Genomic DNA, 13,507 nt, shown 5'->3' with positions numbered 1-13,507 from the left:
AGAGTTCTCTTGGTCTTGTACATTCTATGGGTTTGGACAATTGTATAACATACATCCATCATTATAGGGTCATACAGAGCAGTTTTGCTGCTCCAAAAGTCCTCTGGGCTCCACCTAATCATCCCTCTTCCCCTCCTCACTCCTGCCACATCACTGATCTTTTGACTCTGTTGCCTTTTCCATAACGTCATAGACTTCAAATCGTGCAGTATATAGCCTTTTCACATTAGCTTTGTTCACTTAGTAAGATGCATTTAAGGTTTCTCCACATCTTCTCATAACTTGGTAGCTCATTTCTTTTTAGCACTAAATAATATGCCATTGTCTGCATGTACCACAGCCTATCCATTCACTACTGAAGGATGTCTTGGTTGTGTCCATATTTTGGCAGTTATGAATAAAGCTCCTATAAATCCCTGTGCATGTTTTTGCATAGACATAAGTTTTCAACCCTTTTGGCTAACTACCAAGAAATGGATTGCTGGATTGTATGGTAAGAGTATGTTTAGTTTTATAACAAACCTCCCAACTGTCTTCCCAATTGGCTGCACCATTTTGCATTCCCACCAGCAGGGAAAGACAGCTCCTGCTGTTGCTGCACATCTTCACCAGCATTTAGTGTTCTCATTGTTTGGACTTTGGTCATTCCGATCGCTATGTAGAGCTGAAATTTTTATCATTTCATGGGTTTTTTTTCCTTCACATATTTCTCTTTATAAAACTGAGTGATCTTTAAGAATACTGAGAGGGTTAATAAATGTAATTCTTGTAGAAGGTACCTTAATCCTCCAGTTCTACCAGCGCTGTACTTTTCAGAGAAACCAGGGCCATTCTTTTGCCTGAGAAGAGTTAACCTGAAGAAATCAGAGTTGAGAAATGGAGAGAGTGAGACTAAGTGCTGACCGACATCATTTGAGTCCTTGAGTCTAGCTAGCCATTCCTAAAAGCTAGACTTACTCCTGTAACTTTTCAATTACATGAGCCAATATATTCTTGGGAGCTATTTGGTTTCTGTTCCTTGCAACCCCCAAATTTGTCAATAACAAAGCACTAAACTCCACACTTTTGTAATGACAATACCAACAATTACAACAAAATGGTCACTTGTTAACATCTGTAAGCCTAATAAACTTTAATGTCACAACCACTAACCCTCACTGACAGATCTTTCCAGATTCTTTCTGATTTCTGCTTCTCCTCTCATGGTACACCCTGGCTACCTCCTTTGCTCTTATACTCTTCCTGTCATTTTCCCTGACCAATCTCTCTACCAACTACCTCTATACAAAGGATGGTCTAGAGGCACCAGAAAGGTGGCCATCCACCTAAGGCTGTGGCCAACAAGGTCCCCTTTCATCTGACCTTTCCCTTCTCAGCCCCACCCTACCACTCTATACCCTAGTTGAGGCCAGCCAACCTACAAAGACGATGACAGGAACAAATCATTATTTAAAATCAGGAAATTTGGGTGTAGTTTGTGATGTGGCAATAGATAACTGGAATATTGGCCTAAGAGATACAACTTCCTGAGGGGAGACACACAGATTCAACCTAGAGGTAAGTACCACATTAACAAGTTGCTCAGTAGCACTGAACAGTTTAATGCTTTCTACAAATCCTCCAAGCATCACAGTCCATTCTTGGTGTTAGCAACAATCATGGTGAAATGGGAAAAGACTAGACTCTGAGCCTAAAGACCAGAGTTCAGCCACTAAGACAACTGGAGAGTTAACAGTGGCTTCAGTTTCCCATTTAGTAAAACGGAGCATGTTATAAAGAATACATAGCACAAAACATGAGTATGGTGTGTAAAGTTAACGTTATTATTAAAATAGCTGTATGTGATATCTGATGTCTTGTTTGAGGACATACCTTGGACCACAGGCAATCCTTTTCCTTATACACTATTCAATCATTACAGAAGGAACAGGAAGAATTTTAAAAATTCATTCACATATATTAGTTCTGCATTAATCACAGGCCCAATATTTGAAAACTCTCCTACTTATTAAAAGGATTTATAGATCTGAATTCAATCTTTTTTTCCCCCTCAAAAAATGATCAGCTATTTAACAAGTGATCTAGCTTGAAAAATGTACTATTTCATTCATTTCAGGGGTTCAACTATTATATATAGCCTTTGATTTTGCCCTTACAAAAATATTAATGAAAACAGTGGCATATAAGATACTGAGAGAAACCTGAATTAGGATAAAGATTTCAGGACTTACTTCTCTAGACTTGTTCTTATAAGTCTTTTTAATAATATGCATTTATGTAGCAGCTGGGAAGCATTGTATCATTTTATTATTCAGAATTTCTTCACTTCTTTAAAGAGTTTTCTACGTTTTTGCTTAATAATGTATATGAACATTCCAAATGGGAGCTTTAAAAAAAATCCTCCAAAATGCAATTTCCACAGGTTCATGGCCATTTCCCAGAGAAACATTAAAACTCATTTTAAGGCCTTCTCTAAACACCTACCTAAACTAAAAACCTACCTATTATTCTCTTGGTACAAAATCTCATCACGATTAGTAATTTTTTCCCACAATATGTTCCCCCAACCCCTCACCCTGTCTACATCATGAGAGCCAGGTAACCATTAGCTATTACTATTAGAATCTACATATGTAGCCTCATTAAATCCTGGCAACCATATTAAGATGGTTATTTATACCCCACTTGTCAAAGTGGTAAATGAGATTTAAGGAATAGGAAGACATTTCCTAAAGTCTCACAGCCAATAAAGGCAAAGTCTGGACTTAGTTCCAAAGCTCTGTATTAATATCACAGAACTGCCTTAATAGAGCATCTTATAGGTTAGTAAAATCCTCTAATAACAGCTAAAGGGATCACAATAAATGAAATACTTCAACACACTTATAACGTGACAAATCACTCTGTTTAATGTGCTAGTAGGTTATTCGTTCTAAGGGGATCCAAACACTTTAGTCTTGTTTTTATTTTTTTTAATGTTTATTCACTTTTGAGAGAGTGAGAAAGAGAGGGAGAGGGAGGGAGAGGAAGAGAAGGAGAGGGAGAGGAAGGGAGGAGGAAAGAGAGAGAACGTAAGCAGGGGAGGAGCAGACAGAGAGAGGGAGACACAGAATCTGAAGTAGGCTCCAGGCTCTGAGCCTGATGTGGGGCTTGAACCCACAAACCACGAGATCATGACCTGAGCTGAGCTAAGATGCTTAACCAACTGAGCTACATAGGTCCCCCCACTTTACTCTTACTAAAGTGCTCTTATGAGCATTCTAGCCACACAGTTAGTGTAATAAAAATGCTACTTCTATCTCGAGAAGAAATAAGGTCAAACCTCTGACTTCAGGAGTCACATGGCAGAGCGGAGCCTGGTCCTGGTTCTACCTTCCACTCCAGTCCTGTTAGTGACTGGACCCCAGCCACACAGCCCCACCCTACCATACCTCAGTTTGTCATCCACAGCACAATACCTCAGGTCCCACCGAGTAACACATCTTTACTTCTACGAAATCACCCGAAGATGGTTTTAAAAACAGCCTTTACCCATCAAATATTTTTATAATTAACTCCAATAACAAATTACATTGACCAAATCATCAAATTTAATTAATCTCAACTTCTAAAGTTACAACTCAACCTATTCTCCTGATTCCGAAAGTTTCACTCTAAGTTATGTAGAGTATAAAAATTAACACACACATTATACATGTGTATGTGTATATATGTACACACAAATATATACACATACATACATGAACACCTGTTCATACATTTCATAAACAGGGCATATTTTAAAGGTTTTGAAGACTGAAAAGCACAATACCATAACTAAGCAACACAAGTTTACTGAACCCATAGGCTTTTGAAACATTTCTAGTTCCAGAAATAGCCTAGATGGGAAAAAGTACCTTTTGTGAAGAGTAGAACCCTGGGTCACAACCAACTCCTGTGTCAACGAATCAAGGGAGAAGGGCTATTTCTGATTCCCATCAGCATCCCCCAGCATCACAGTGGGGTCAGGCACATCACAAGATCAAAAATGAATAAATAAGTCCTTTCCACCCCCCCCAACAATGACCTCCTCACACATGTAAACTATTAGCACACAGGTGCATAATCTATAAGCACATCCCTGGGATGGTGTAGGGTCATCTTACATGGTTATCGCTTGCTTCGGTGGCAGAGTATGGTTCTAGCTCTTTGGAAAGCAGTCTGGAATTCTCCTGTGGGCAATTATTTCCATTGCCACTGGGGAAAGCTGTGTTTTGCAGCAGGAAATGTGAATTATGAGGATGAATGCTAAGTAATTGAGACTGCTCAGTGTGGGGTCCAGAGGAACAATGGGTGTAGGCAGGACACAGCTGAACATGAGCAAGCTATTTTTCAAAAGCCAATTATCTAACCAACAGTTCTCCAACTTTTTGGTCTCAGGATTACTCTTAAAAATTATTAAAGAGCCAGATAACTTGTTTATGTGGATTATAGCTGTTGCCATTTATCTTATTAGAAATTAAAACGAGAGGGGTGCCTGGGTGGCTCAGTCAGTTAAGCACCCGACTTCGGCTCAGGTCATGATCTTGCAGTTCATGAGTTTGAGCCTTGCATCAGGTTCTATGCTGACAGCGTGGAGCCTGGAGCCTGCTTCGGATTCTCTCTCTCTCTCTCTCTCTCTCTCTCTCTCTCTCTCTCTCTGTCTCTCTCTGTCTCTCTCTCTCTCTGCTCTCCTGTCTTTCTCTCTCTCTCTCAAAAATAAAGACTAAAAAAATTTTTTTAATTAAAACTGAGAAAATTTAAATCTATTAACTTATTTCAAAACAGTAAATCCACTGCATGTTAACATAAACATGTCTTATGGAAAAAATCACTACAGTTTCCAAACCAAAGTGAGAAAATGGCATTATTTTATATTTCTGCAAATTGCTCTAATATCCTTCTTAATAGAAAATAGCCAGATTATCCTATCTGCTTCTTCATTTCATCTGTTGCAATATCATATGTCACATCAACTCTGGAATACTCCCATCTATACTCAGGACAGGATGAGAGTGGAAAAAGATAATAATGTCTACTGTTATTACAAAAATTGTTTTGATCTCTTGGACTTAGAAGGTCTTCAGTTTCCTTTCATCTTCACTCTTTCCTTAAGTCTTCTGGAACATTTCTGCCTTGTACCAGTTTTGCTACAGAGAATGAAGAGTCCTCTACACCCACTTGTACCAGAAAGTTAATGAGAGAACAGCAACCCTCAAATATCAAATGTCACAGTAGTGGTAGCCTCAGGACCCTAAAAGGATCGACATCTCTCCAAGGATAAAGTACATCTCAAATACAAAGCTAAGGCATTTTGGTAGAACTTTTTCCCCACCAGAAATCACATGCATCTGACTTGGGCTCAGGTCATCATCTCATGGTTCATGGATTCACCCCGCAGTGGGCTCTCTATCAGCGCAGAGCCCACTTCGGATCCTCTGTCTCTCTCACTCTCTCTCTCAAAAATAATTAAGCACTTAAAAAAAATGCATCTGTATTTCACAGGGGACAATTTGGAGTCAATCTAAATCCATTCATTCAATAACAGTGAACAAAACAAAATCCCTGCCCTCACAGAGTTTATATCCTCGTGGGAAAATAAAAACAAACATGAAAATATGTTAAGCATATAAAAATACATAGCATATGAAATGGTAATAAATGCAATGGAACTAAAGAAAGCAAGAAAGGAGGACAGGGCTGCATGTGATATGGACAGTGGTGAGAATTTAAAATAGGACAGTCAGGGAAAGCCTCATGAAGATGACATTGCAGCAAAGACCTACAAAGGGGAGGGAGAGAGCCACAGGTCCATTCAGAAGAGCTTTCCAGGCAGGGAAAACAAATGCAAGAGCCCCAAAACTGGGCAAGGGGGCTACAGAGGAACAAGCAGGGGGGGGACTAGGAGAGAACAGTAGAGATAGGAGTCAGGGGTACCATGTAGCCCTCAGGCCACTGAAAGGCCACTGCCTCAGAGATGACGACCACTAAGACTGTGAGCCTAAGGATGACATACCCGGTTGTAACAGGAGCACTCTAGCTGCTCTGGAGAATACAGACTATGGTGTGGCCACTGCAGAAGTGAGGGACCAGTTAGGAAGCTGCTGAAACAACCCAGGCAGGAGGGTTTCAGCCGATAGAATAATTATGCCCAAGGAGGTCCTAGTCTCTGGAAACTGTGATTACCCTACCTGGCAAAAGGGACTTTGGAGATAGGGTTAAGTTAAGGATATTGAGATAGGAAGCTTATCCAAGATCATGCGGATCCTTGAAAGAGGGAAGCAGAAGTGTCAGAAGCAGATGTGATTATGGAAGGAGAGGAGGGAGGAGAAACTACTTACTATGCAGTTGGCTTTGAAGACAGAGGAAGGGACCACAAGCCAAGGAACACAGGCAGCCTCTGGAAGCTAGACAGGACAAGGAACATTCTCTCCAACAAACCCTCTAGAAGGAACTGAGCCCTGACGACCCATTTAACACTCCGACCTCCAGAAGTGTAAGCTAATAAATTTGTGTTGCTTTTAAGCCACTAAGTTTGTGATAATTTTGTTACAGTAGTGCTATTAACTGTGTCCCCCTAAAATTCATATGTTGAAACCTAATCCCCAAGGTGATGACATCTGGAGGCAGAGCCTTTGGGAGGTGACTGGGTGAAGACGATGGAATCATCATGAATGGGAGGGCTCCCTAGCCCCTTTCTACCATGTAGGGTCATAAACCAAGAAGTGGGCTCTCACCCAACATTGCCTCTTGATCTTCGACTTCCCAGCCTTCACAAACGTGAGAAATGTTTGTTGTTAAAGTCCCCCAACCTATGGCATTCTTGTGATAGCTGCCCAAATGGACGTAGACAAACAACAGGAACCAAAACAGATTACTGTCAGTGGAGATGGACAGAAGCAGTCAGACTCCATCTTACAGAGCCAACCAGATTTGCAGAGAGGTTGGATGTAGCTATAGGAAGCAAAGAGGAACTAAGTCTTACTCCAAGTTGTTTTGTTTTCTTCTCCTGGCAACTACAAGAATGGATGGACTTTCAGTTGGGATAGTGTTAGAAAAAAAGCTGATGAGATTAATACCAAGGGAGAATGGAAGAACAAGGGATGGCATCAGCTAGTAGACAACTGTTTCAAGGAGGTTTGCTGTAAGGGGGGGGAGGGAGGGAGGTGACACAGAAGGGGGGATCATTGCTGAAGAGGTCCCTGAATATTCGAGAAGGTACAGAATCAGGTGTACAGTGGCCAGGGGAACCTGAGCCCAGAAGTCTGCCCTCAGTGAGAGGAGATATGAGTATGTGGTACAGATACCAGTGAACGGAGATGACCGTGACAGAATATGGAAGTCTGGATTGCTTCTGGCTCTCAGTGAAATTGAAAGCAGCTGAGAATGAAGCAAAGGGAGGAGGTGAAGGAAGGTCTCAGAAAACAGAAGAAACGTGAAACAATCTAGGGGAACAGGTGAGTCAAGTGTTAAGAAATGTGATATGACTGCCACCCAGCACAAAGGGCCCATAAGAGGATACACCTGCGAATTTAAAGTGAGCCCAGCCAGCCAGGTTGAGCCTCTCCAGCCTGTACAGCCCTACTTGTGTGGGCATGAAATAGGCAGAGAGTTGAATTTAACATGTATCCGGCAAACTGAGAGACCCAGGGAATTGGGGGGGAATCTTCAAAGAAGGAACTGCAACGGTACCTCATGAGGTCTAAGATGGTGGCATTTCCGACCACTGACACTTCATGTTAAATCCTCATGTGCAGTGATTAAAAACCACAATGTTTAAGAGCATCTGGCAATATGTTTACAATGTATTATGAAAACAGGTTGCCCAAATTACTATGTAGAGCATGAACCTCTTTTGAGAGATTCCCCTTTATGCAGAGAAAAATGGTGACTTCTGAATGATGGGAATATCTTTTTGTGCCTTTTTAAGATACTCTACAAAGAACATTTATTGCTTTAATAATTAGGGGAAATTATACATGTTAAATAACAACTGTTAAAATTCTTCGTAAATTATGTCGTTTAAAACCATTCCCACTTAAATTACAGGTTTCATGCTATATGAATAGGTCAGCCTAAAATCATTAGCAGGTGTTATCAATATGCATTAACATGACATAGATTTTTACAAGCAAGTGCATTTGAATGTGCTGTGCATCTCCTGAGAAGGCTTTCTAAGCTAAAACATTTCTAAAAGATACCCATAAGAAAAACTCTTGGTCAGACAGTATGCATCAAGGTGGTGTAACGGATGTCATCTATCCCGGTTAGTTAGGCATCCTTTTTGATTCACTGGTACCTCTGTGATTTCTGCTGTTAAATATTTTGAAAAACATCCCTTTACATAGTTAACAGAAAAACAGCAGATGAGAGAATATAGAAAAGTAATTAGGTTGTAGTTCTTCAACCATATGAAATACAGCCAGTCAACAAGGCTACAATTTATGAACACTCAAAACACTAAAAATACTTAAAATGCTTGATTAAAAAATGGAGAATAGAAAATGGTATTGAAATAACCTAGTTACAACTCTGTTATGGTGGTAATATTATGGATCAACTTTTAAGTCAAAATTTTACAATACAGTAATACATGTATCCATTAGGAAAAAGTAGTATAATTTTCTGGTACAGGAAGGATTAGAACTCAGTTATTAGTAAGGAAAACAGAGCCACAGAGCAATAGTAATCCCCATGGGTCTTATAAATCATGTAAAAAATGTCTAAAAAGCTGTGACTTTAAAGCATCACACAATGCTATCTGCAAAGTTAAGGCAAAGACTAATGAGACATTTGAATAGTCCATAGAGGAAAATTGTTACATTTTACAAAGTTTAAATTTTCAACTGTCCTAAACAATTTTTTTTACTAATAAAACTTAAAAAGCTTCTCCATTATTATTGCTATCTGATAATGTTCACTCCTTGGTTAAATGTATCAAGATATAAAAGCTAGCTTCTTGTATAGTGACATTTTTTTTTCTTGAACAGATACCTATATAATTTAATATTGTCTCAGGATTAAGAATACTCTCATTGTAAAAGGGTAGCGTAACTTGCAATGAAGTAAAAATGGCAGTGAGTGTTTATCATAAGTTATACTTGGTCAGTTACATTTTAAAAACACACTATCCACTTAGAGACACCACAGAAAGTAGCAACAAGGCCATATAAAAAGTCAACATACAATTCACCGGCAGGAAGAAACAAATGAATAACAACATTTTGTATTACAGGGCTATCAAAACGCTTGTAACATTTTAAACCATTTGAGGTGCGCCAGAAAAAATGTGGCACAAACTGGTTTGCAAAGCATGAGGAGTAGGACAATAAAAGGAGCTGGAAAGTACCAAGTCAAGCATGTGGAAAACTGTTAAACTTTCAAACTTCCAAACTGAAGTATCTTGATTGGACGAGATGTTTCGCAGAACTATTACAGGGCTATAGGAAAATGTTTAATGTCAACTAACAGTACTTAAACTGCAGAGTATATTCACAAATTCATAAAAAATGTTTGTCACAGGCAGCCATTGTACATTCTTAGAAAAAGTGTTAAAAGCCAAAATTATTTTACACCAACTCTCATTTTGTACACAAGTGTGTTGTGGTCCCATGTTCAAGTTTTTATAGCTACTGCTTGGCCTAACCATATCTGGATCTAAGTGATATACTTGTTCAGTCTAAGAAAACAAGCACATAAACTAATTAAACAAGGAACACAGGAAATGATAGGAGATCACACTGGCAAATGGTTTGAAGGTCACACAGCCCATCTGTTTATTTAGAGGACCTGATGATTGCCTAGTTCACAGCAGAGCATCAGAAAGCTGTGCATTTTTTTTTTAATTTTTTTTTAAAGTTTATTTATTTTTGAGACAGAGAGAGACAAAGCATGAATGGGGGAAGGTCAGAGAGAGGGAGACACAGAATCTGAAGCAGGCTCCAGGCTCTGAGCTGTCAGCACAGAGCCCTACACGGGGCTCGAACTCACAAACTGCAAGATCCTGACCTGAACCGAAGTCGGGCGCTCAACCGACTGAGCCACCCAGGCGTCCCAGAAAGCTGTGCACTTAAAACCACGCTGTCCTGCCCACCCCTCACCACCACCCTACACACTTCGCCTTCACCCCAGCTACTCTGTTCTGCCTCCCACTTATGTCCTTGGATAATACACACCCAGCTATCACACTGTATGTGGATATTGTTTTAAAAAAAAAACCCAACACATTCTGCAACACCTCCAATTTGAAGAAGCACAACAAAAATTTTAGACCTCGGTACCAGGAGTTTGCCTTCCCTGAGGAAGTAATTGCCATGCTGTTTCCCTTAACAACACAAATCCGGTATCTCGCATCTGGTCCTGTTTTATTTTCCCTATCAGGAAGCCTACAGCCCCAAATTTTGCTTCAACTCAGTGGGTCAGTCTCAGTTTTATGTACTGGGCCTCAAGATTTCATTAGAAGAAAGGATCTTACGACTACAAGGTTTGTAAACCACTGTTCTCGTTCCTACATCTTGATTTTCACACACTCCTATTTTTCCATTTTGCTGTTTTTATCCTTGTAAGCCACCTCAAATCCTCTGTGGAACAATTAGGGGTGTAAGAAGTAAATAAAAATTACATCAACTGTAATAGAATATTGCACACGGTTTTAAATGTCTTAATAATTGACATTTTATTTTAATCCAAAAATTCAAGCAAGCTCCTTTATGGCACTATTTCCATAGGCTTCTTTGAGAACATGTCTGGACTGAGTCACTTTGAGGCACTTAATGATGGCTTCTGGAGAAGCTGTTCTGAGATCAGCCATTGGCTGCCTTTTCCTCATCAAAATCTCTTTACAACTAGAACCACCATCAGCCACCCATTTGCTGGCCATTCTGCTTACTGAGCAGAAAGCCTTTCCAGCTTTCAGGGATTTTCATCAGCAATAGGGATTTTAAGGGTAACCTGATGCTGTTACATAAACACACCTGCTTTTTTACAAGTGACCATCCCTCAGATCAGTGGTTCTTAAACTGAGGCACGTATCAGAATCACCTGGAGGGTGTGTGAAACCACAGACTACTCTGCCCTACCCTCGGAGTTTCTGAGTCAGTTTGTCGGGGGGGGGGGGTGTTTAAGAATTTACATTTCTAGCAAGTTCCTAGGTGATGCTGATACACCGTGTCTGGAAAACACTTTAAGAACCAATGCCTCCATTGGTTAGTCCATTCTCCTGTTTAAAAATCTTGAAGGACTCTGCCCCATCATACTAGGTACACAGATGTTTCAGCCTGGCGTTCAAAAACCCCCTGATGAAGCCTGGCCTATCTCCTGCTCCATCACCCTGTGCTCCAGGCCCTCTTACTTTCTCACTGTGCCCAGAGCACACACGGATCCTGTGCTCATGCTGCCCTTCGGACGCATATCCACTTCTCACCGTCCGGTTATTAATGCACTCATCCTTTAAAAGACTCCTGGAATGCCACCTCTTCCCAGAAGGCATCCATAATTCATCTTCACTACAACCCTTTCATCTGTGATTTACCCTTACACACAAGCCTGTCTTGCATCAGACTTGGTAGCAATTACAGAGCTCTCTTCCACGAGATTATATAGCAGAGTGGTTAAGAAGATGCATTTGGAGTCAGCAAGGCCTGGGTCCAAGTTCTGGCTCCCCACTTGTCAGCTGGGTGACACAGAACACGTTACTTAGCCATGAGTCTGAAAGTGAGAGAACAATACTATCTCCTTCAAGGGAGGCTGGTGGGGATTAAATGAGATCATGTCCAGTGCTAAATAGCACTCCTGGCAGATAAGCCTCCGTAAATGACAAGTAGCAGTTTCCTGGAGTTTTAAAAACATTATCACCACATTCTCTGACACTCCTTCCACGTGGTCATGTCTCTATCTCTTCCCCTTGAATCTTCGCCCTGTGACCGCTGATGGATTGAATACGATGCCAAGTAACTTTGTGATCCAGATTTAAGGAACGGGAGATTCTATTTCCTGTCTCTGAGGATGCTCACTGCTGGATCCCAGCCACTTTGTGACAAGGGAGCCCAAGTGGAAGAAGTGGAGAGGAACTCAAGGCCCCAGGCCACAGTCCCCGCAGACCTCCTTGCAGACAGCCAGCATGAGACAGCCACCTTGGAAGTAGAACCCCCACTGCCACATGAAGTGCACACAGTGAGCTGTCCCCACCAAGCCCAGCCTAAACTGCAGATCTGTGAGCAAAATAAATGAATGATGTTGTTTAAAGTCATTAAGCCTTGGACTGGGTTAGTAACATAGCAACAGATGACAAAGCAGGAGCACGCCATTACCTTTGCATCCTTCTTCTCCTCTCTAGAAGAGAGGACCACAGGTTAGAACCTTAGAGTATTCATCACAAGACTCAAATATTCCTAGAGGGAAAATACTCCCAGGGGCTCTCTTTTTGTGAGTAAACACAGAACTCCCTGGGAAAGAATTCATTTTAAAGAAAAACACAACCTTTGTTTTCAACTTGCCTAACCCCCATCAAGGTTGTGGCAGAACACTACAGAGTTGGTAATTAATAAATAGAATATATATAAGTAATAAACGGGGCTTTAAAAAACTCTATAAAGTCAGTCGTACACATAGCAGCACTGCTTTGTAATCTCGAATAAACCAATAATGGTAACCAGTGGAGACCACCAATCACTTTGAAAAGCAAGAAATGCATGAGGCCACCTTCTGTATGGAAGGAAAGAGCAGGAGACAAAGCATAGCAGCAGATACACAAAAAGAAACAACTTTTGGAGGGGTAGCTGCACAAAATCTAGGGACATACCGTAGGTAAGGAGTAAACCAGAGAAACACAGTTATTGTCCTTTTATTAAACACATTAAAAATGTTAATATTTGCTAAGTTATTAGTATTCCTACTTTGGTCCTCTTTTGACATGGCCCTCCCTGGTGGGTCTTAGAAAAATATCGGTTATGGTACATATTCTTAGTGTCCTTTGCTACACTCATCACGAATGGGACTTATTAGTCATGGCTAGCCCCTTTCCTACAGAATAAGTCCCAGGAGTGCAGGGACTGTCTAGCTTACAGTCTCTTCCCGGTGACCAGCACCCGGCATGATAGAATGTACTCAATAAATATCTGTTGGGTGAATGTTGAAGGACTGGCACTAAAAAGCTATTGGGACAACTGCAGCTGATGCTGACTTATTTAAGCATGAATCCACACGGGGCCTGAACACAGTATCCTTTCAAAATAAAAAGAGTTTATGCCCTGACACTGAGATTGCTTTAGAAATTACCGGTTGCTGTCACGAGTTAGAAAATAATGTGCTCTTACCCTGGAGGAGTTATTTTTGTTCACAGTCTCCTCTCCATCTATTCAAGTCCTTATAATACTCCCCAATAGCAGATCACCTCCATTCAGAGCCATCACCCAGAATTCAGACTGTTACAGAACCTGTACTTTAATAAATGTCATCTATAATTGCCTCCTCAGATCCCTTCTCTCCCTTT

The 13,507-nt window shown here is 40.7% G+C and overlaps 1 protein-coding gene across 7 annotated transcripts in view; it reads right to left on the bottom strand.

Annotated features, from left to right (window-relative positions):
• CTTNBP2 (cortactin binding protein 2) overlaps positions 1 to 13,507 on the bottom strand; it is a 163,899-nt gene that overhangs the window by 108,131 nt on the left and 42,261 nt on the right. Inside the window, exon 2 of one of the 7 annotated variants that reach the window (XM_027075336.2) lies at positions 780 to 854. The exons of the other annotated variants lie outside the window; for them this stretch is intronic. The gene's annotated coding sequence lies outside the window, so the exon portion shown is untranslated. The remainder of the gene's footprint in view (positions 1 to 779; positions 855 to 13,507) is intronic. 7 annotated transcript variants of the gene reach the window in all.

The sequence above is a fragment of the Acinonyx jubatus genome, chromosome A2 (genome assembly GCF_027475565.1).
Source record: "Acinonyx jubatus isolate Ajub_Pintada_27869175 chromosome A2, VMU_Ajub_asm_v1.0, whole genome shotgun sequence".
NCBI lineage: Eukaryota > Metazoa > Chordata > Mammalia > Carnivora > Felidae > Acinonyx > Acinonyx jubatus.
The sequence above is the reverse complement of the archived record's forward strand: the minus strand, read 5'-3'. Positions and strand labels throughout refer to the sequence as shown.